Source organism: Ascaphus truei, chromosome 6 (assembly GCF_040206685.1).
Source record: "Ascaphus truei isolate aAscTru1 chromosome 6, aAscTru1.hap1, whole genome shotgun sequence".
NCBI classification, from domain to species: Eukaryota; Metazoa; Chordata; class Amphibia; order Anura; family Ascaphidae; genus Ascaphus; species Ascaphus truei.
Genome location: NC_134488.1, coordinates 118,358,899 through 118,382,370, shown reverse-complemented (window position 1 = coordinate 118,382,370; position 23,472 = coordinate 118,358,899). Strand labels below are relative to the sequence as shown.

Below are 23,472 nucleotides of genomic sequence, written 5' to 3'. Positions count from 1 at the left end.
TTAACCCCGGTACCCTTTTACCATTTCTGGAAGAGTCCTGGAACCTCGGGTAGTGGGGTTGCTCCACGACTGGGAGTTGCGTGTGCTCTCCTGCTGCATTGTACCTTTCTACGAGGGCCACAAGCTCATCCGCATTGTGGGGGTCACTCCGACTGACCCAATGGCGTAAGGCAGAGGGAAGTTTCCTCAAGAACTGGTCCATGACCAACCGTTCCACGATGTGGCTTGCTGAGTTGATCTCGGGTTGTAGCCACTTCCGGGCGAGGTGGATGAGGTCATACATCTGGCTTCGGGTGGCTTTATCCATCGTGAAGGACCATGCGTGAAACCTTTGGGCGCGAACAGCCGTGGTTACGCCGAGGCGGGCGAGGATCTCGAACTTCAATTTTGCATAGACGTTAGCTTCGGCTGGCTCTAGATCAAAGTAAGCCTTCTGGGGTTCGCCGCTTAGGAAGGGTGCGATTAGACCAGCCCACTCAGCTTCTGGCCATCCCTCTCTCTGTGCCGTGCGTTCAAACGTGAGAAGATAGGCTTCCACATCATCCGAGGGTCCCATCTTCTGAAGGTAGTGGCTTGCCCTGGTAATTTTCGGAACTGGGGCTGCCGCTGCCAGTGGAAGGTTACTGATAGTCCCCCTCAGGATCTCGAGTTCCTGCTGTAAGCCCTGATCGAACCGCTGTTGCTCCTCTCTCAGCAAGCGGTTTGTCTCTTGCTGGTTTGCATTCGCCTGTTGCAGTATTGCATTAGTCTCTTGCTGGTTTATTAACAGCTGTCGCTGGGTTTCACTCGCCTGTTGCAGGGCTTCATTCGCGTCTTTCTGGACAGCGACATTGCGTACCAGCGCACTCACCACGTCTTCCATCTTGTTTGGAGAGAGAGAAAAAAACTTTTTTTTTTTTTTTTAAAGTTCTTTAACCCCCAGACCTTTTAGTGTTCTGCCCGCATTCTCCACCATATGTGACAAACAGCTTACTCCGGGGCTCCGCTGCTTGTCCGGGACGGTTAGAACACGGTCTTTTGGGGTAGGTTAAATGAGGAGGCGTCACGTACTGTTCCTTTAAACAGGCTGTGCCTGGTTTATTCAGTCCCAGGCACTGAGACTGCCACAGTGCATACAACAAAACACATCAAAACAAAAGCTGCTCACCTGAGCGATAACTTAACTTAGATTTCCCTAACTCAGGGTGGAAGTGGCTTTTCCACTTTCCAACAACAAAACAAGGTACTTTTGCAGAGTTAGCCAAATGAATAGAACAATTGAACCTGTGTGGGGAAGGGGCTTCTCCCCACTGTGTTCAGCAGCCTTCCAGGCTCTGGAGAAGAGACAAGAGCAAACAGGAAATCAGTCTTACATACCTGATTTCTAATTAGCATGACAGGTGACAGAAATCCCTCAGTTCCAGCGCTTGCCCAAAACTGTGGGATGGAGTGCATGTATTATAAGGCTGCACTCCCAGGCCAGACAGGATAGAAACTGTTCAGTATCCTGGGAGCCCTATATATGGAATTTATTACCATCCCCTGGTTTCTGTCACACAAGCCAGTGAGTGAAAATATAATAAAACTGGGCAGTACACCTCCACATAACACTCTCTACACGTTTCGTCTCAAAGAGACTTCATCAGGAGTTAACTGCATAGGTGTGGAACGTTGTATTATAGTAAGATGAACCAATCAGGACACAGAAGACTACTAATTGCTAATCAGGTACACGAGGTCAATGCAAAGATAATATTAACCCCCATACACTGGCGACACACTTTATTCGAGCTCGGCTAGTCCCACGAATTCGGGTAAACCCGGGTGTATTGAGGTTTGTGACTGTTTTCTGCCCGAGTGCATTGGGTTATTTTCCAGGCAGGGATTGAAGCATTTTATTCCCCTGGCTGCAATACTGCACAGTATATATATATATACTGCATTACAATTCATGAATTTATGCCATCTGGTAGACACGCGAAGCATTGCAGCCTATTAAATCCTAATTATTATCATTTAACAGATCAGTCGCCCATCAGCCAGGCATGAACCCAGGCTGGGAAGGCCAACGCAACGGGGCTTGTCAGAGGTGAGGAGCGGCGCATTCCAGGTATCTGCCAGGTACATACTGGGTATTTGCTCGAATAAAGTGTGTCGGTGCAGTATGTTCCAGAACACATACGGGCCAAATAGACCAACAATACTAGAGAAAATGACCAAATAAACAAATACAAGTGATAACATACAATTTAACAGAATGAATTGAAATACATTTAGGTACTACAGCAAAATATAATATAGCATAATATAATATAATATAGCATCATCGGCTGAATCATGTAATAATGTAATAAACAGATGCTAGTAGAGAAATATCATAACTCCAAATAATTGGGGTCAATGGATCTCCACTAGATAGTACATATAAAGAGATAATGATATTGGTATAAAGATTCAGAGAGACCAAAGTACAAATGGTGAAAAGGGAGGGGAAAAGTAAAAAAAGAGTGGGGGGGGGGGGGGGGGGGGAGAGGGAAAAAAAGGGAAAAAAGAAAAAAAAAGAAAAAAGAAAAAGGGGATAAAAATGGAAGGGAGAGAATAGGAGAGGGAAAAAGAAAAAGGGGAATGAAAGAATGGACAGAAACAAAAAAAGAAAGAATGGACGGAGAAGGATTTTAGATCAATGGTGGTCACGCAAGCAAAGCTGATAAAGCTATATAAACAATTTGATGTTATAATAAATATACCATATCTAAACCATTGTCAAAAAGGGACAATCAAACACACCACCTGAGCCAGTGCGGTAATACGTGTGCCACCACGGAGGGAACGAAGTACATCGCTCAACCCAGACCTCCGTGAAAACACTGCACCCCACAGCAGGCATGAGTGGTGTCATTAAACTACTGTACTGATGTCTATTGTGTCATTGAGACCCCCTGGACACAACGTACCAAGTACATATATCCAGTAGGTCTCCACATCATTTCTTGAACCTATCACCCTCCGAAAGGGAAGGTGAAATGGCCTTGATACCAAAGATGGACAGAGAGCAGGGATCCTTATTGTGTACACTATCAAAGTGCCGTGATAAGCAATGTGACTGAAGACCATGTTTCACATTTCTACGGTGCTCGAGAAATCTAGTACTAATAGTCCTTGACGTGCGGCCCACATATTGTAGACCGCAACGGCAAGTAATGAGATATATAATGTAAGTACTTAGACAATTTATGTAATGTTTTTTCTCATGTACAGAACCATTAGAAAAGGATTTAAAGGAATGAATCTTACTTATATGCCCACAAGTAATACATCTATTCCTACCACAGGGGAAATTTCCCCTTGCAGGAGTCTTAATAGATGTTATAGATTGTAAATCAATTATGGGCTTAAGTCTACTTGGGGCAATCATGGTCTTCAGACACCTTGCTTTTTTGAAGACATTTGAAGCTCATATTGGCACCTTAGGGCCTAGAATAGGTTCATTCTGAATAATGCTCCAATGTCTATTGATAATATGTTTAACCTGATAGGCCAATTTATTATACTTTGTGATAAACTTTGGAAATGAATGTAAAGGATTCCTGCTTAATCTGTCCACCGCTGAATCAAGGCCAGCAGTATCAGATCTGGTCCTGGACCTCTCAAGTAGGGCACTCCTATCAGTAGATTTAGCATCATCAAACGCCCTCTGCACCACTGTTCTGTCATAACCCTTTTGGAGAAACTTATTAGTTAAAGTCTCTCCTTGGGCACAGAAATCTGAGTTCAAAGAACAATTCCGGCGGATCCTAAAGAATTGGCTTCTTGGAATGTTATTAAGCCACTTTTTATAGTGGTTGCTACCGTACTGCAGGTACCCATTGGTAGAGACAGGTTTGAAGTGTGTTTTGCTATGTATCCTCATGTCCGACCCATCAATGAACAGGTCAAGATCTAAAAATACCATTGTATCTGGATGTATAGAATGGGTGAATTTTAACCCCATATTGTTAACATTAAATGAGTCTAATATGTCTTTCAGTTGGCCTCTTTCACCATCCCAAATTATAAAATATCATCGATGAAACAACCATAGAAGACCAGACCCGCCACCAGCCGCGCATTTCCCCAAACATGGATGTTCTCCCACAACCCCATGAAGAAGTTCGCATAGCTGGGAGCGAATCTGGTACCCATGGCCGTTCCACACGTTTGCAAATAAAAAGTACCATCAAAAGTGAAATAATTATGTGTCAAAATAAACTTAATACAAGATAAAATAAAATCTTTCTGTGACACATGCAAATTCAAATCTAATTGTAAAAGTGATTGATGGCTTCTAAGCCCTTAGTATGGTCTATGCAGGTGTAAAGAGAACATAACATGTAGCCCAACAAAACGTGTTTTTCCAAGTGATCTCGGAGGTGGAATCAATGACGTGCAACGTGTCCCTAATGTAAGATGGTAATAATTTCACATATGGTTGCAAAAAATAGTCAACATATTGGGACACGTTCGATGTCATTGACCCCACCCCCGATATGATGGGTCTACCAGGGGGATGTGTGGTGTCTTTGTGCAATTTGGGCAAATGATAAAAAACAGGTGTTCTGGGGTGTCTAATAAACAAAAAAGTGCTCTCTGCTTTTGTGATAATGCCCATCCTAAGTGCTTTGTGAATTAATTCTTGAAAGGCCAACTGAAAATCTTTGACCGGATCTTTATCCAGTATACGATAGGATGAACTGTCCATTAAAAGGCGAACCGCTTCGGACACATAGTCCTGTCTATCCTGCAGGACAATAGCCCCTCCTTTATTGGCTTGTCTTACAACAATATCTGTGTTTTTGAGAGCCAATTCTTCTCCTCCACTCAGATTCCTGTGTGTCAGACGAGTGTTAGTCTGGCATTACTGTTCAAGATCTTTCAGAACAATGGTGTAAAAGGTATCAATGAAGTTCCCCTTAGAATGATAGGGGAAATAAGTGGAAATAGGATGAAAGGGTGAGTGCTTGAAGTCCAGGGCCAGATCCGAATCCTGAACCAAATGCTGGGAAGAGTTCCCACACAGGTTCAGGCGGCTAGGCTGGGGTGCCTGAGAATATACCGGCCCCCCAACCGAGTCTGGTTCAGAATGTGTAGTAAAATTATGTGGTTCAAATGAATCATACAAGTTATTGATCTGTGTACTCGTAGTAAAGTTATCTATGACATCAGGCTCAGCAAGAATAGAAGTAAGTGCACAAATGCATTCCTGTTCCTGTGTGTTGAAATTGACATTAGAGGTATTCAGTAACTCCCTATCCTTGGATGAAAAATGTCTCATCAGAGTGAGTTTGCGTATGAATCTGTTAAGATCCACAAACAACTCAAACTGATTGGGTAGGCTACTGGGTGAGAATGAAAGTCCCTTCGCCAAAAGCGAGATATGGTAAGGTGTAAGTTCATGTGACGACAAATTATAAATACCATACTTTACTGGCGCGGCCACCATTAGTCTTTTCTCCTTCTCTCTTTGTCTCTTTTTTTCTCCTCTGATCCCTCTGAATCTCTTTTTCTCCTTTGTGAATTTTGGGCTGACTCCTGTTTGTCCCATATGGGATATTTCTTCCCTTTTTCGATGGGTAGATGTTGATATCCTTTCTCTAAAAAAGAAATAACAGAAGGAGATGTTTTATTTTTGGGTGAGAAATCAACAGATTCCAAATTTGACCTTGTTTAAGGCTTTGCCCCTTCCTTCTGATGTTCTGTGAACAAATCTCTATTAATAGATATTTCTTCTTGATTCTGTAGTGGGGAGAACTTGTTAGAGACCGGGCAATTAATCATAGATGCTATATGATCATGTGAGTGATCCTTAGACATCGCTGTAGCTTTGTCTCCAGGTATGGACTTGGATTTAGATTTATCTTGGGAACTAGTTTTCATGGTATTCTCATATGATCTTGATCTATGTCTAGTATAATTCCTACTATTACTTCTTTGTTTAAATCTATTAGATTTACCATAATTTCCGGATTTGTAATAATCCCCTTTTTTCCTCCAGTCCCTCACTCTGTCATTAGCGTAATCATCCTTGTCCCTCGCATATTTATTTCTCTTTCTCTCCACTATTTCATCTTCAAATTTAAGGACCCTTTTGTTAACAACCTCATCAAGTTCCACAAATTCATCTAAATTCTCAAAAGGTTTAATGGTGCACTGGATCTCCTCAATCTCTTTTTTCAATATCTTAAGCTTATCCTTCCTGTAGGTAATCAGCATTTTAATTAGAGAGACCAAACAAGTCTCCAGTGCCCCATTCTAATTCTTAGAAAATTCATCATCTGTTTCAAAAGTAGGCTTCTTTGAAATTCTAAGCCCTCTAGGAATAATATTTTTCTCTAAATAATTCTGTAGAGAAAGCAAGTCTAGCCAATGACGCATTTCATCTTTGGTCAGTTTCTCTAGAATATCAAAATTATTTTTCAAATCAACATTATTTTCTTTCAGCAACAGGTATAATATCTACATTAAGTGTGATTCTATGTCTTCTAGCTAGTCTTTCTTCACAATATTTCATCATATTGACAATGAGGTGGTACTATATATAAGACGTTTAAAAAAAATAATATATATAATATAAAAATAATCAGTATATAGATAAAAGTGGCAGCCAATTATGGGTAATATAGATAACACAACAGAAAGAAAAAATGGCGCCAACCTAAACCACTATATGAAAGACCACATAAAAATGATGAAAAAAACCTATACTATACAAAATGGGGAAAGAAAATAATACATAAACAATACACAAAAATAAAGATAAAAATATCAGATATATATGCAAATACAACTGTATGCTCATCTGCATGTCTTAGGCAGGTCTGCAACCCCGCCTTTCCCCATTATCACCCAGCATACAGCACTTCCACTGCAGCAAGGGATTCTGGGAAATGACATGCAAATGAGCACACAGTGTCACCTTTTGCCTCAATAACCATTTTTAACATGGTTCCCTATAGGCTTAAGCTTGCTGCATGGTCACAGCTTTGAGCACAGCCAGGGTTAAGGTGCATACCCAGAAAACCACCCACAGACAGCTGTTTCGACCTTGATGGGTCTCATCAGTGTGGGGTTGATTTTAACTGGGTATGCAAAAGAGGCTATGGGATAGGCTATACCATAATACTGAGTTAAGTTATGGTGAGTAAAAAAAGTGACAAAAACCCTCCACAGGAAAGCAAATATGCAAATACAACTGTATGCTCATCTGCATGTCTTATCACCCAGCATACAGCACTTCCACTGCAGCAAGGGATTCTGGGAAATGACATGCAAATGAGCACACAGTGTCACCTTTTGCCTCAATAACCATTTTTATTATGATATATATATATATATATATATATATATATATATATATATATATATATATATATATATATATATATATATATATATATATATATATATGTAGAGGTATCAGTACCGTGTTAGCCGAGCTTCAATAATCAAAAAATAAATAGATGATACCGTTCTGTGGCTAACGAAATGCTTTTATTTGTGCGAGCTTTCGAGAAACACTGATCTCTTCTTCCGGCGATGTTACAATGAATGAAGCAAGGATTGCTTAAAAACAGTGTCTCTTGGAATGTTATCTGTGCTGGTTCTTCCCCCGGTGTGGATGTGTTTTATGGCTAGAGGACTGAAATCAAGTGAAGAAAGAGTGTCTATGTGTATCAGTGTGAATTAAAATGAATGGAGAGCCCACAGTATAAACAGTGCTCTACACAAGGTGTGTGTGGAGTGAGAGGGATATAAATGGTGTGGGTGGCAAACATTTCTCTGACTCTGGCCATAAGATGAATGATCTGAGGGTTGCCATACTCAAAGGTAATCTTAAAACCCCGAAAGAGAGACGGTTGCATGAATACAAATTTATGCAACTGTTCGGGACACTTAGCAGTGGCCTAAACAGAGATCGAAATTTTATGAGTCATTACTGACACTAGCGAACTCTCTTCCCATGAGCGCTAAAGGCCATGTCTGTACATACTGTGCTATATGTACTGTATGCACACACAGCTGTCTCTCACACATACTAATACTCCTTATTTTTCCATCCCTATACACCAATAGGGACCACATAGTATCCACACACACTTTTAGTTGTGCTACAAACTCTCACATTTCCACACCCACCCACACCATTTATATCACTCTCACTCCACACACACCTTGTGTAGAGCACTGTTTATACTGTGGGCTCTCCATTCATTTTTATTCACACTGATACACATACACACTCTTTCTTCACTTGATTTCAGTTATCCTTTGACACCTCTAGCCATAAAACACATCCACACCGGGGGAAGAACCAGCACAGATAACATTCCAAGGGACACTGTTTTTAAGCAATCCTTGCTTCATTCATTGTAACATCGCCGGAAGAAGAGATCAGTGTATCTCGAAAGCTCGCACAAATAAAAGCATTTCGTTAGCCACAGAACGGCATCATCTATTTATTTTTTGATTATATATATATATATATATATATATATATATATATTTCTACATTGAAGGCCTTGTTGTGTGCAAACAGCCATTTTTGTAATTATATTCACAGTTCATTAAAGTTTATAACTTTACTGGGTCATTATGTTTTTGGGCTTAATTGAGTCAGCTGTGTAGAAGTTGTATTTAACAGCAAACAAGGCCTCTTTCCAGCAATGAAGGCCTGTACTGTTTATTATGATTATATATATATATTATATAGAGTGCTAAACTAAAGGCATTGATGTGTGTAAGCAGGCCTTGTTGTAATCATATTCAAACTTCAAGACAGCTGAGTGAATTAGGGGCTCACTCATACTGATACCATAATTGTAGCAAGTGTCCTAACATTTTTATCTCTAACACAAGGCCTGTTTGCTGACAACACTTGCATATATATATATATATATATATATATATATATATATATATATATATATATATATATATATATATATATAATCAAAAAATAAATAGATGATACCGTTCTGTGGCTAACGAAATGCTTTTATATATATATATATATATATATATATATATATATATATATATATATATATATATATATATATATATATATATATATATATATATATTGTGACAAACGGCTTACTCCGGGGCTCCGTCGTTTGTCCGGGACTGTTTAGAACACGGTCTTTTAGGGTAGGTTAAATGATGAGGCGTCATGATGAGGCGTCACGTACCTTTAAACAGGCTGTGCCTGGTTTATTCAGTCCCAGGCACTGAGACTGCCACAGTGCATACAACAGAAAACAGATCAAAACAAAAGCTGCTCACCTGAGCGATAACTTAACTTAGATATCCCTGACTCAGGGTTGGAAGTGGCTTTTCCACTTCCAACATCAAAACACGGTACTTTTGCAGTCTTACACAAATGAACAGAAAGATTGAACCTGTTTGGGGAAGAGGCTTCTCCCCTCTGTAGTTCAGCAGCCTTCCAGCCTCCTGGCTCTTGTGGGGAGACCAGAGCAAACAGGAAATCAGTCTTTCATACCTGATTCCTAATTAGCATGACAGGTGACAGAAATCAGGCAGCAGACAAACTCTGGTCTGGATCTCTCATCCCTCAGTTCCAGCGCTTGCCAAACTGTGGGATGGAGTGTATGTATTATAAGGCTGCACTCCCAGGCCAAACAGGATAGAAACTGTCTAGTATCCTGGGAGCCCTATATACGGAATTTATTACCATCCCCTGGTTTCTGTCACATATCCTCCCCCCCAGCTCAGACCTCGAGGGATGAGCGACCATGGATATTAGGGAGTGCATCCTTGACAACCCGTCAGCATTGCCATGTTTGTGCCCTGACCTGTGTTCCACAGAAAATTTAAAGGGTTGTAGGCTTAGGAACCACCTGGTCACTCTAGCATTCTTTTCCCTGTTTTGACACATCCAGGTAAGGGGTGCATGATCTGTGACCAACCGGAATTTTCTCCCCAACAGGTAGTATTTGAGCGTCTCTACAGCCCACTTTATTGCGAGACACTCTTTCTCTACTATGGAGTAATTTTTCTCCTGGGGATTTAGTTTCCTACTTAAATAAAGGATGGGGTGCTCCTCACCTTGAGACTCCTGGGAGAGTACCGCCCCCAGCCCTACCTCAGATGCGTCGGTTTGGACTACGAACTCTTTGGAGAAGTCAGGTGTGACCAACACTGGTTGGGCACAGAGAGCTTCTTTCAGGCTTCTAAAGGCCTGTTCGGTCTCGGGGGACCACTTTACCATTAGCGGTCCTCTTGCTTTTGTGAGGTCAGTTAGTGGGGTTGCCTTAGTTGCAAAATTGGGAATAAACCTTCTATAGTACCCAATTAACCCCAAAAAGGTCCTTACTTGTTTTTTTGTAACTGGCCTTGGCCAATTTTGTATCGCCTCCACTTTGAGTGTTTGGGGTTTGAGTAAACCTCTGCCAATAGAATATCCCAGATACTTGGCCTCCTCCAGACCAATAGTGCATTTAGCGGGGTTAGCAGTTAGTCCAGCAGACCGGACTGCGTCAAGCACAGCTTGGACCTTTGGAAGGTGGGATTGCCGATCTTCACTATGGATTACCACATCATCCAGGTAGGCGGCAGCATACCGAGCATGTGGTTTTAAAATTTTATCCATCATTCTTTGGAATGTGGCGGGAGCTCCATGTAAGCCAAAAGGCAACACCTTATACTGAAAGAGGCCGTCTGGGGTTGAGAAGGCTGTCTTTTCTTTTGCCCTTTCTGTGAGGGGAACCTGCCAGTACCCTTTTGTTAGGTCTAGGGTTGTGAGATATCGGGCTTTGCCCAGTCTCTCTACAAGTTCATCTACCCTGGGCATAGGATAAGTATCAAATTTTGACACCGCGTTTAGTTTCCGGTAGTCATTACAAAACCTTGTTGTACCATCTGGCTTTGGGACTAAGACTATAGGGCTGTTCCACCCACTTTGGGATTCCTCAATTACACCTAGTTTTAGCATTTTTTTAACCTCTAAACTTATAGCCTTTCTTTTGGCCTCTGGGATTCGGTACGGTTTAAGGTTAACTCGGACCCCCGGTTCAGAGACTAGGTCATGTTCAATTACGCTAGTTCTACCTGGCCGTATAGAGAAGATTTCTTTGTTTCTTTTCACTAAATTCTGAACCTCTCGTTTCTGATGAACAGACAGGGTTTCAGCTATGCTAACCTCTGGGTCAGTTTCTTGATTCTCTGACGGACCTGGGGGTACTAGGGTTAACAAGACTTCTCTATCTTTCCAGGGCTTGAGTAGGTTTATATGGTAAATTTGCTCAGGTTTCCTCCTACCTGGCTGTCTTACCTTATAATTTACTTCTCCCACTCTTTCCAAGACCTCATATGGCCCATGCCATTTAGCAAGGAATTTACTCTCCACGGTGGGAACCAGAACTAGTACCCTATCACCTGGAGAAAAAATTCTGACCCTAGCACCCTTATTATATGTATTCCTCTGTGCTTCTTGAGCTTTCTCCATGTGTTCCCTCACTATGGGTAGGACTGCAGCAATGCGGTCCTGCATCTGGGCAACATGCTCTATTACACTTCTGTAAGGGGTAACCTCGTGTTCCCAAGTCTCTTTGGCTATATCCAGTAAGCCCCTTGGGTGTCGGCCATACAATAGTTCAAACGGGGAGAAGCCAGTGGATGATTGGGGAACTTCCCTAATGGCAAATAACAGGTACGGTAACAAACAATCCCAGTTTTTCCCATCTTTATCAACCGCCCGCCGTAACATGCTCTTTAAGGTTTTATTGAACCTTTCCACTAAACCATCTGTTTGTGGATGATAGACTGAGGTTCTGAGATGCTTGATTTTTAGGAGTTTACATAGCTCTTTCGTTACTTGGGACATAAATGGTGTTCCCTGGTCAGATAGAATCTCTTTAGGAATCCCGACCCGGGAAAACAGAACTACTAACTCTTTTGCTATGTTTTTAGCTGAGGTGCTACGTAGGGGAACTGCCTCCGGATATCGGGTGGCATAATCTAATATTACCAATATATGCTGATGTCCCCTAGCAGACTTTATTAGGGGTCCTACTAGATCCATAGCAATCCGGTCAAATGGTACCTCTATTATGGGAAGGGGTACCAATGGGCTGCGGTACGCCTTGAACGGGGCGGTGATCTGACATTCTGGGCATGAGGAACAATAATTCGTAATTTCTGCCAGAACCCCAGGCCAATAGAAGCTTCGGAGAACCTTTTCTTTTGTCTTTTCCACCCCTAGGTGTCCCCCCAATGGATGACTATGTGCGAGGTGTAATACTACGTTACGGAATGTCCGTGGTACCAACAATTGTTTAGTTGTAACTGATTTCCTTTTATCAACCCGATATACTAGGTCGTTCTCTACCTCGAAGTAGGGGTAAGCAAGTGACCGATCTGGTTGGCCAGGAGTACTATTCTGGTCCCGTATATTTCCCCTTGCTACCGCTAATGTGGGGTCCTCCCACTGGGCCTTCTTAAAACTCCCAGGACTGACCTCTAGGTCAGCGAGGGTCTTATCCTGTTCTGGGGTGGTAAGTGTCTGCTCAACATCTTGATTTGGGGTATTCCCTACCAAAGTAGTGATGGGGAAGGGAATTTTACAGCACTCCTCCTTTTCCCCCTTCTTATTTGGGCCCTCGTCAACCTCCATTTCTGAAAAAGGGAAAGGATTTGTTTCTTCTAATACTTTGTTATGGTCCGCTATTGAACTCTGGGCGCTATTCTGAGCGGGGGACCACATTTTTAGAAAATGGGGAAAGTCGGTCCCTATTAACACATCATGTGCCAGTTTGGGTACAATACCCACCTTGAAATCTAAAGAACCAAACTCTGTTTCAAAAAAAACATCAACAGTGGAATATTCATGATTATCCCCATGTATACAACAAATTGCCACTCTTTGTGAACTGTTTCCCTGTTTCTTCTTAATGGGCAAGAGGTATTCGGACACTAGTGTGACCATGCTCCCAGAGTCAAGAAGTGCCCGAACCCTCTTACCATTAACCTTTACAAATGCCCACAGATGGTTATTCAAGGGGTCCTCTGGGCTAGGGCCCATACATTGGGACAACAGCGAATAAGGTTCCACGCTGTTGCATTGCATGGGCTCATCATTTAGTGGGCAGATTTTTGCTGTGTGGCCCCTCTCATGACAATTTACACATTTAGGTACATAGTCTGTGTCCCACTTAGAGCCTTTTCCCGGCTTCCCATGTTGGCTATTGCCCTTAGTGTGCGAACCACTGTTGCTGGTGCTGCGTGAAGGTGGTCGCCGCTCTTCAGCGCCCCTTAACCCCGGTACCCTTTTACCGTCTCTGGAAGAGTCCTGGAACCTCGGGTAGTGGGGTTGCTCCACGACTGTGGGTTGCGGGTGCTCTTCTGCTGCATTGTACCTTTCTACGAGGGCCACAAGCTCATCCGCATTGTGGGGGTCACTCCGACTGACCCAACGGCGTAAGGCAGAGGGAAGTTTCCTCAAGAACTGGTCCATGACCAACCGTTCCACGATGTGGCTGGCTGAGTTGATCTCGGGTTGTAGCCACTTCCGGGCGAGGTGGATGAGGTCATACATCTGGCTTCGGGTGGCTTTATCCATCGTGAAGGACCATGCGTGAAACCTTTGGGCGCGAACAGCCGTGGTTACGCCGAGGCGGGCGAGGATCTCGAACTTCAATTTTGCATAGACGTTAGCTTCGGCTGGCTCTAGATCAAAGTAAGCCTTCTGGGGTTCGCCGCTTAGGAAGGGTGCGATTAGACCAGCCCACTCAGCTTCTGGCCATCCCTCTCTCTGTGCCGTGCGTTCAAACGTGAGAAGATAGGCTTCCACATCATCCGAGGGTCCCATCTTCTGAAGGTAGTGGCTTGCCCTGGTCATTTTCGGTACTGGGGCTGCCGCTGCCAGTGGAAGGTTACTGATAGTCCCCCTCAGGATCTCGAGTTCCTGCTGTAAGCCCTGAGCGAACCGCTGTTGCTCCTCTCTCAGCAAGCGGTTTGTCTCTTGCTGGTTTGCATTCGCGTTTTGCAGGGCTTCATTCGTCTGTTGCTGGTTTGCATTCGCCTGTTGCTGGTTGGCATTCGCCTGTTGCTGGTTGGCATTAATCTCTTGCTGGGCTATTAGCAGCTGTTGCTGGGCTGCATTCGTCTGCTGCTGGTTTGCATTAGTTTCTTGCTGGGCTATTAACAGCTGTTGCTGGGTTTCATTCGCGTCTTTCTGGGCAGCGACATTGCGTACCAGCGCACCCACCACGTCTTCCATCTTGTTTGCAGAGGATGAAAAAAACTTTTTTTTTTTTTTCAAAGTTCTTCAACCCGCAGACCCCCTAGTGCTCTGCCCGCATTCTCCACCATATGTGACAAACGGCTTACTCCGGGGCTCCGTCGTTTGTCCGGGACTGTTTAGAACACGGTCTTTTAGGGTAGGTTAAATGATGAGGCGTCACGTACTGTTCCTTTAAACAGGCTATGCCTGGTTTATTCAGTCCCAGGCACTGAGACTGCCACAGTGCATACAACAGAAAACAGATCAAAACAAAAGCTGCTCACCTGAGCGATAACTTAACTTAGATATCCCTGACTCAGGGTTGGAAGTGGCTTTTCCACTTCCAACATCAAAACACGGTACTTTTGCAGTCTTACACAAATGAACAGAAAGATTGAACCTGTTTGGGGAAGAGGCTTCTCCCCTCTGTAGTTCAGCAGCCTTCCAGCCTCCTGGCTCTTGTGGGGAGACCAGAGCAAACAGGAAATCAGTCTTTCATACCTGATTCCTAATTAGCATGACAGGTGACAGAAATCAGGCAGCAGACAAACTCTGGTCTGGATCTCTCATCCCTCAGTTCCAGCGCTTGCCAAACTGTGGGATGGAGTGTATGTATTATAAGGCTGCACTCCCAGGCCAAACAGGATAGAAACTGTCTAGTATCCTGGGAGCCCTATATACGGAATTTATTACCATCCCCTGGTTTCTGTCACAATATATATATATATATATATATATGTGTGTATATAAGTGTAGCCCCTGTAAGAAATAGCGGGCTACTTATCCTTCTCCTACTGCAGTAAGCCCTAGTAAGGGCAGGCGCCAGTAGTAACCATGGGTTTTTCCCCCTCACCAAGCCCTGCCTTGAGTGATAGAGGTAGGCCCCTGACTCTGTAGCAGGCCAGAGACAGAGGGGAGGTCCTGCTGACATCATAAGGGGCAGGGCTCTATCTTTTTAGTGGGCTGTCCTGTGTGTGTCTGTGTCAGTCTGAGGAGTTCTGTGAGAGTGTCAGTTGGTGAAGTGGAGTGTCTGGCTGGACAGTAAGAATCTGGAGAGCAGTATGTCTGCTCTGTGCAGTGAGAGAACAGTCAGCCTGAGAGTGCTGTGGGAGCTGAGAGAGAGATGATCCTGTGGGAGCTGAGCGTTCAGCTTGTCAGTCTGAGGAGTCTGTGGAGTTATGCCTTGGGAGCTGAGGAGTGACATGCTGGTCTGAAGTGGAGTAGAACCCAGCAGAGCGAATGGCTGACCTGAGAGACCATGTTTAGTGTGAAAACAGTGTTTGGAGGAGAGACTCAGAGCCCCATCTGAGTAGAGCGGACAGGACTATAGAGGTGGACCAATGCCCCTCACCCTTTTCAGGGGGTGAGGGAAAGGACATCTAGCATCACCCAGAGACTATACTCTAGGGGTGGGTGCCAGGGGTATTGACGCCTCTTACAGCCCATCCTGCTAGGGTACAGCCTGGAGGAGAGGAGGAAAGACCGGTGATATACATTTGGAGGCGAGCTGCTGAGATCCAGAACAGGACAGGCTTTCAGCAAGGCAGAGCGGGAAGAGTGAAGTGCACCTTCCGTGCAAGTACTGGAGAGAGTAGGGCATGCAATACCAGGGGTAGTCAGGGGAGCATGGATTCCCGCACAGTACGCCCTGGATGCCCTAAGAGGGTGATGTAAGATGGGTGTGGAGCTATTACTTTTCTAGTCCCTTGAGGCAGATAGTGTGAGGCAACTGGGGGGGTTAGCCTATTAACTTGTCCAGGAAACATGGCCCAGGGCCCGCACTATGAGTGGCCAAAAGTAGAAGACGCCCGTACTTAGGGAGATGCCTAGAACACTAGCCAGCACCCACATAAAACACACCACAGAGTACTTGCAGGAACCGTCAGCAGTGCGGTGCACAGAGAAGGAGTTCTGCCTAGCCTGGAGTATGCCACATCATACTAGTGGGCAAGCAATAAGAAATAGCATGCAGAGAGCATCAGAGCGTATCAGTGGGATCAGTCAGTGTCTAGGAACGAGTTTAACACTAGACACTGAGAATAGTGAAGATATACATTTGGAGGGCTCATCAAAGATGGCGGCCGTCCCTACATGTGCTCCGCGGAGCATGAAAGAGTTAAAAATGGCGACCGCAGCACCATCAACGGCCCAGCAGTTAGCAGCCGAACTAAAATGGCGACTCCCGCCAATTCTGGATCGCGCACGTGAATCGTGCAACGAGACTGTTAGAGAAATGTGGAGGGAGATGTGCAGGGGTTTGGCGCCAAACCCAGATCCCCTGCAAGAGGAGCAGAGTGGCGCGAAAGCCGAAAGCCCACCCACCTGTGCTGTGACTGGCCAACAGACAAGGCCACGTCACACTGAAAGAAGGAGTGCCCCTCCTCTTGTTTCCCCCAGGGAGGGGGCACAAGGAGAGCCAATCAGGAGCATCCTCCCCAGCGAAGGGGGGGACAGGAAGTGAGAGCGAGGAACTTCACTTCTGCCTGGCATTCGAGGAGCAAGGAGCTGAAACATTGAACTGTTCCACCCCTGAGCTAATAATGTCTGAACTGTGTACCACAATGTTCCAGTTCCCAGGAGGCTTCCTGGTAGTGGAACTCGATGGCCGAGAGTACCTCTGGTCCCTGTGCATACACTGCAGGACACACGGACCGGCCCCATGCACGAAGGCACGATGCCCTCAATGTGGCACGTTCTACCTGTGGCCTACCGAGCCATGGCCAATGCTACAGACCCTTCGGGGTGCCTCTCCGGGAACCCTAACGGAGGTGGTGGAGACGACAGACGAGGCTGCCATAGTTCCCTGCACCGCTGCTGAGGTGGGAACCAAGGCCCAGCCAACTACAGAGCCGAGCAGAGATCCGGTGGAGAAGAGCGTGACCGCAGTGGAGGTACCGGAGCGGGCCCGTTCCATACCACTACCCACTGGCGGGGACACAAAAGACCCAGGTGACACCCTAGCGGAGGATCAGACCAAGTCGTCTTCGGAGGAAGAAGATGGCGTCTCATCGGTGGTGATGCGCCTACCGGCGAACCACCCCAGCTGTAACAAAGATGGCGGTCCACTTACCGGAGCGACAGAATAGATGAGTCTGGACACCCCCCGACGGCAAGCGCTGGTGCGGCCTGAGGCCCGTAGAAGTCCAACGGCCGTGGTGACTCCCAGTGCGGCTGAGACGGCGTCGGAGATGGATCCAGAGGGACCCGACTACATCAGCCTGCAGCGGAGCGGTAAGGAGACTCCACCCCCCCTTACTCCCGCCAGGCGAAGACGGAACCTGCAGAGGACAAGAAGGATAGGCGTGCGGCCTACTTACCCGTCCGCGGACCCGATGATCCACCACCACCCCTTCCGGTCTTCGACGCACTTCCGGTGTGTGACCACGGAGCGGATGGGGATTCCGCGGGCGGCAGCGATGACATCACTTCCGGGTCCACCTTGGAAAAGAGAGCCGGGAGCACTGTTCTCCCCGCGGAGAGCAGCTATGGCTGCTGCAATGGCCACCCTGCGCAGCCAAGGTCCTTCCAGAGGATCACGGGGCTCAGCGGAGAGGGCAAGCAAGAAACTGCCCACTGGTGGCGGGATTGCCCGCTTGCTGAACATTGAAACGGACATTGCCCCAGCCCCAGCCCATAGCGCCCTTGCCCCGGCCACTGCCCCTGCCCCTTCACGAGTCATGACACCGGAGCCTAGCGGGGATAAGTTATGTAAGGATCCCAAATACTCCAAGAATTTGCGGGATTGGGAACTGAGTGATGAAGGGTCTGATGGGGAGATACCGTATGCAAATGTAATTCGTATACCTAACGCTGTACCATTTTCTCCTGTATCTAGAGGGAGGGCCCGAGGGTCCCATACCACTGCTGAGGCTGGAACGGCGAGCCCAGTGGTTCCCAAAATGAACCCTACTAGGTACTTCAACGCCAAAGGGAGAAGAGATTGCTCGCGCTCTACAGAGGCGGGTACGTCCGGTGTCTCATCACAGGTGGAGACAGAGTAGTCCCTTATCAGAGTAGCCCCTTATCAGAGTACGAGCACCGTGACAAGTGGTGGGCACCCCTGTACACTGGGTACCACAAAGGTATGGACCGCACCAGGTTCCTGTTGATCAGGAACAACATAGTTGATCACTGGTGGGCGGTAGGTGTCTTTACTCCCCAGGAGGTAGTGGATGAGTTAGAGCACCATTACCAGGAGCTAGAGCAAGGGATCATCATGCCTAAGGGGCCTAGCATACTGTATGACAATATTGCTCCAGTAGAGCCGGAGTGTTGGGTACTGCCAAGCCAAGCGGGTCCCAAGAAACTGCCTAAGTTGAGCAGGGCAGACAGAGCCATAGTGTTCAGTTTTAGGCAGTCCCATGGGTACAAATACCCTTATGTGCCTGAACCCATAATGAGAGAAATTGAAGAGAACCGAGACAGTTGGCTCCGAGCAGCCATACAGGAATATTTAAGAACCAAGTTTGGTAAGGCAGGTTACCATAATGAAGACCGTATCAGTGAAGTGGTCCGGGCTTGGAGTGTGGGGAGGTGCATATACATGCACAGCGTAATATACCGGCCAGAGTCTGGGTCGGTACAGCCTTATTACATAACGGTCACTGACCATAATGGGAGGATGGTGCGAAAGCCTGACCCAAAGCACTATCATTAGTGTTCTCCCCTTTGGGAGTGACTGTACTGTTACCGTTACGCCACCTGGTGGTTGGCTCAAGTAAATAACCTGCCATTGCAATGTTTTGTGTTTCCCAGGTTTGTTCTCCGCAGGATGGTGCTGCTAAAAGTAGGTCCAAGTGGGGACCATTGGATTCCACCACAGGGAGAGTGTAGCCCCTGGAAGAAATAGAAGGCTACTTATCCTTCTCCTACTGGAGTAAGCCCTGGTAAGGGCAGGCGCCAGTAGTAACCATGGGTTTTTCCCCCTCACCAAGCCCTGCCTTGAGTGATAGAGGTAGGCCCCTGACTCTGTAGCAGACGAGAGACAGAGGGGAGGCCCTGCTGACATCATAAGGGGCAGGGCTCTATCTTTTTAGTGGGCTGTCCTGTGTGTGTCTGTGTCAGTCTGAGGAGTTCTGTGAGAGTGTCAGTTGGTGAAGTGGAGTGTCTGGCTGGACAGTCAGAATCTGGAGAGCAGTGTGTCTGCTCTGTGCAGTGAGAGAACCGTCAGCCTGAGAGTGCTGTGGGAGCTGAGAGAGAGATGATCCTGTGAGAGCTGAGCGTTCAGCTTGTCAGTCTGAGGAGTCTGTGGAGTTATGTCTTGGGAGCTGAGGAGTGACGTGCTGGTCTGAAGTGGAGCAGAGCGAATGGCTGACCTGAGAGACCACGTTTATAGTGAGAACGGTGTTTGGAGGAGAGACTCAGAGCCCCATCTGAGTAGAGCTGATACAGCTACAGTGGACCAATGCCCCTCTCCCTGCAGGGGATATCTAGCCTCACCCAGAGGGCCTACCCTGGGGGTGGAGGCAGGGGTATTGAAGCCCCATCCAGACCATCCTGCAGGGATACAGCCTGGAGGAGAAGGAGGGAGGAAGTGACCTTTTTTCATATGTAGAAGTACTGCTGCTAATGAACTGCTGCTGTGTATGAGCTAAGAGACAATAAAGACATTGCTGTTTTACATAAGACTGTCTGAGATTGGAATCTCTCGCCCTGGGACCAGGGCTTTCTCTGGGAAGATTCCAACCTATCCCCTAGGTTTCGCCAGAGAATGGAGGCGCTGCACCACAACCACTAAAAATTGGAGGCCATTACCTCAGAAGCCTGGCCCTGTTTTCCCCCACACCACCGCGGGAGACTCAGGCCCTCCTGTTCCAAGCAGGTATGCACCACCATACACATGTAGCCAGCCCTCAATATACCTCAGAGGCACGATCTGTGTCTGGGGGGGGGGGGGAGGGGGAACATGGGCTATATATATATATATACAGTGTTCGACAAACCTATACATTTGCTCGCCCCGGGCGAGTGGATTTAACCCCCGGGCGAGTAAATATTGGCCCAAGCAACACACGTTTGGTACTAGGTGGCGAGTAGATTTTTTTGTGTGGCGAGTAGATTTTTTGGTGATTTGTTAACCACTGTATATATATATCATTTAATATATATATATATATACACACACACACACACACACACACACACACACACACACAATGTGTGTGTGTGTGTGTGTGTGTGTGTGTGTGTGTGTGTGTGTGTGTGTGTGTGTGTGTGTGTGTGTGTGTGTGTGTGTGTGTGTGTGTGTGTGTGTGTGTGTTTGTGTGTATACATATATAGATAGAGATACAGAGAGACTACAGATATATTCATACAGGCTTACAGATCTGTTATTGTAACCAAAAATCAGACATGGTCACATGCCAACATGAACTATGAAAGAAGATTAAGGTAAGTAATTTCTTACAGAGTTAAGATACAAGAAAACATAACATAAAAATGTATGCTGTTATATGGGTACTTACTTAAAGGTGTATGTCAATAATATTAGCATGAACTGACTATCTACATTAGAAAAATAACCCAGATACATCTCATCTTGAACAAGAGCTAAGTGAATGTCATCTTCCATGAACATGCCAAGTGTGTAATAATGTTATACCATGAATGAACTTATTATTAAGAGATATTCATTCATATGTTATAAAGTATGGCTTCATTCAGTCAGTGAGCATTTATAAACATTCATGTGTACAAGGACATACTTGAATGTTATCAAGCATCTTTACATGATCATACATACACTATGGATGAAATAGTCTGCATTAAACAACACCAGTACACAAAAAATGTTAGTGAATGTGATTATTTATTTTTGTTTATCCTTTTGAGAGCGAGTCACAGGCCTGCTTGTTGGCTGTTGTGTTGGCCTTTTCCCTCTGCCAACTACTCTGGCCTTAACTGTACCACTTGTACTGGCCTGTGGCAGTTCTGTGGCACTGGGTGTGGGCTGTGGCACTTCAGGGGCACTGGGTGTGGGCTGTGGCACTTCAGGGGTACTGGGTGTGGGCTGTGCCAGTTCAGGGGCACTGGGTGTGGGCTGTGCCAGTTCAGGGGCACTGGGTGTGTGCTGTGCCAGTTCAGGGGCACTGGGTGTGGGCTGTGCCAGTTCAGGGGCACTTGGTGTGGGCTATGCCAGTTCTGGGGCACTGGGTGTGGGCTGTGCCAGTTCTGGGGCACTGGGTGTGGGCTGTGTCAGTTCTGGGGCACTGGGTGTGGGCTGTGCCAGTTCTGGGGCACTGGGTGTGGGCTGTGGCACTTCAGGGGCACTGGTTGTGGGCTGTGGCAGTTGTGAAACACTTGACAAACATTGCAACAGTGGTGGTGGAGCACTTTGTGTTTGTGTTTTTGTCTTCTTCCAAAAACTGGTGATTAGTAATTGTTGCCCAAACTTTCTTTTTCGTGTCTCATTTGTAGGTGTCGTTTCCATCTTTTCAACAGATGACGTAAGCGGTTGGATGTTGACAGGGACCTGCACAGAACTTGCACCTACTGTACCGGTATCATCCTGAAGTGAGGAATGAAGTGATGACTCTGGTGAAAAAGTACAGTAGCAGCATGTAAAGATCCATCCTCTGATGGGGTAAAGTGGAATTGTTGTTCTCTTGCTGTACTCCTAAACTGATTGGCTTCGCTAACATTCAGAACTAGTGCTTGTAATGTCCTGTTTAGATTTTGTATTTCTTTAGAAACTTGGATGATGACATTTTTTAGTTGTGACATTTCTGATATTGACCCTTCATGCATCCTTTCATGCCGTGACATCATCCTTTCAAGGATTGCCATCATTTCTGAATGGCGACGATTTTCTTCACCCAAGATTCGTTCTTCAGAAGCTGCAATAGCTGAGTAGGTGTCACGAGCAGGAGGATTTGAATGCTGGGTTAATCCAGGAGTGTCAACATCTTCATTGTCACTTGATTGAATTTGTCCTTCAGTGGCAACATCTGGTTCTACAAATAAAGAAAGACATTATGAACTGGCATGGAAATTTCACTTTGTTTTCACTATAATGATAGTTGTTCTCATAGTGGAACACATAACATGTTTTCATAATTTATTATTTGTGTCCAATTAAAAGATGATGCTTGAAGTAACAATGAAGTTTCGACTCAGTGTGAAAGAAGAATGAATGAAAGCTTGTTGTAACATCACAACTCCTAGCTGATACTTAAAAACAGACACCATACATGTTGTCATGAAACACTACATCTCCTGTGACAATAACTGATCTGAAGTTCATTACATCTGAGGCATTTATTTAGCATGGCAAATGAAATGCTTCAAATGTACACATTATATGGGCTGCACCTCATACACTCACCTTCCATTGTTGATGATGACCTTGATGAGACAGGTGAGGAGACGTGTTCAGTGTCACGTGACACAGGTGACACAGGAGCTGCAGGAGTAACTATATAAAAGAATAACATTAGAATTTAATTGTCATGTGTACATAATTAACATGAAGTATCTGTAGTGGGAGTAGTTATGGCTAAATATCAGCATCACATAACGAAATCACAATGATATGGTTAGGGAAATCTGTATATTATCCATCTTAACATAAATGTACATGTGAACCTAATCGGCACATTTATTTTAAACACCATACACCATACAACATACAATGTTCATGCAGGAATGCGTTGAAAAATTAACTGTTCTGTTATACAGACACTGCATATGTTGTGTAATAATCTAACTAGAATAATGTAAATCACTACCATGACAGTAAAGTTGACTCTGCTTAGAATTCAGCACCTAATTGTAGAAATGTGTATGAATGTGTTTAGAGATCTGTCAGAACATTTAAGAGAAGCAGGTGTAGCGCTCAATGTGGCTGACACTCAGCAACACATGCAGTGTGTCGCTCACAGATGGTACTGGTGTGATAAGGTGCCGTATCTATAACGTTAAAAGAATAGATGAGTGAACGAATGACTAACGTATGTTTTAATATATAGTGGACTGGTGGGTGAAAGTAGTCAGATAATTACCATTTCAAATGAATGTGATGAACTTCTGTTCACCTTGTCAGCTTCTAACAACTGTAGTCCCTCCCCCAAGACGTGACACCACCCTGACCTTTTATTTGCTTCTAACACCTGTAAGCCGTCCCACAAGACTTGACCCTACCATGACCCTGTGATCTGGCTCAGTGCCCGACACCACCCCCTCTATTCACCTCTATGCTGTGATTACATATTAATTGC

At 45.4% G+C, this 23,472-nt stretch overlaps 1 protein-coding gene across 3 annotated transcripts in view; it reads left to right on the top strand.

Annotated features, from left to right (window-relative positions):
* Positions 1-22,234, top strand: part of LOC142497744 (uncharacterized) — a 105,664-nt gene extending 83,430 nt beyond the window's left edge. For 2 of the 3 annotated variants that reach the window (XR_012802313.1, XR_012802312.1), the window contains one exon: positions 4,007-4,212. The gene's annotated coding sequence lies outside the window, so the exon portion shown is untranslated. Of the gene's footprint in view, positions 1-4,006; positions 4,213-21,673 lie in introns of those variants that run through there. The other variant, XR_012802314.1, reaches the window with a different exon arrangement.
* Positions 22,235-23,472: the final 1,238 nt, after the last annotated feature.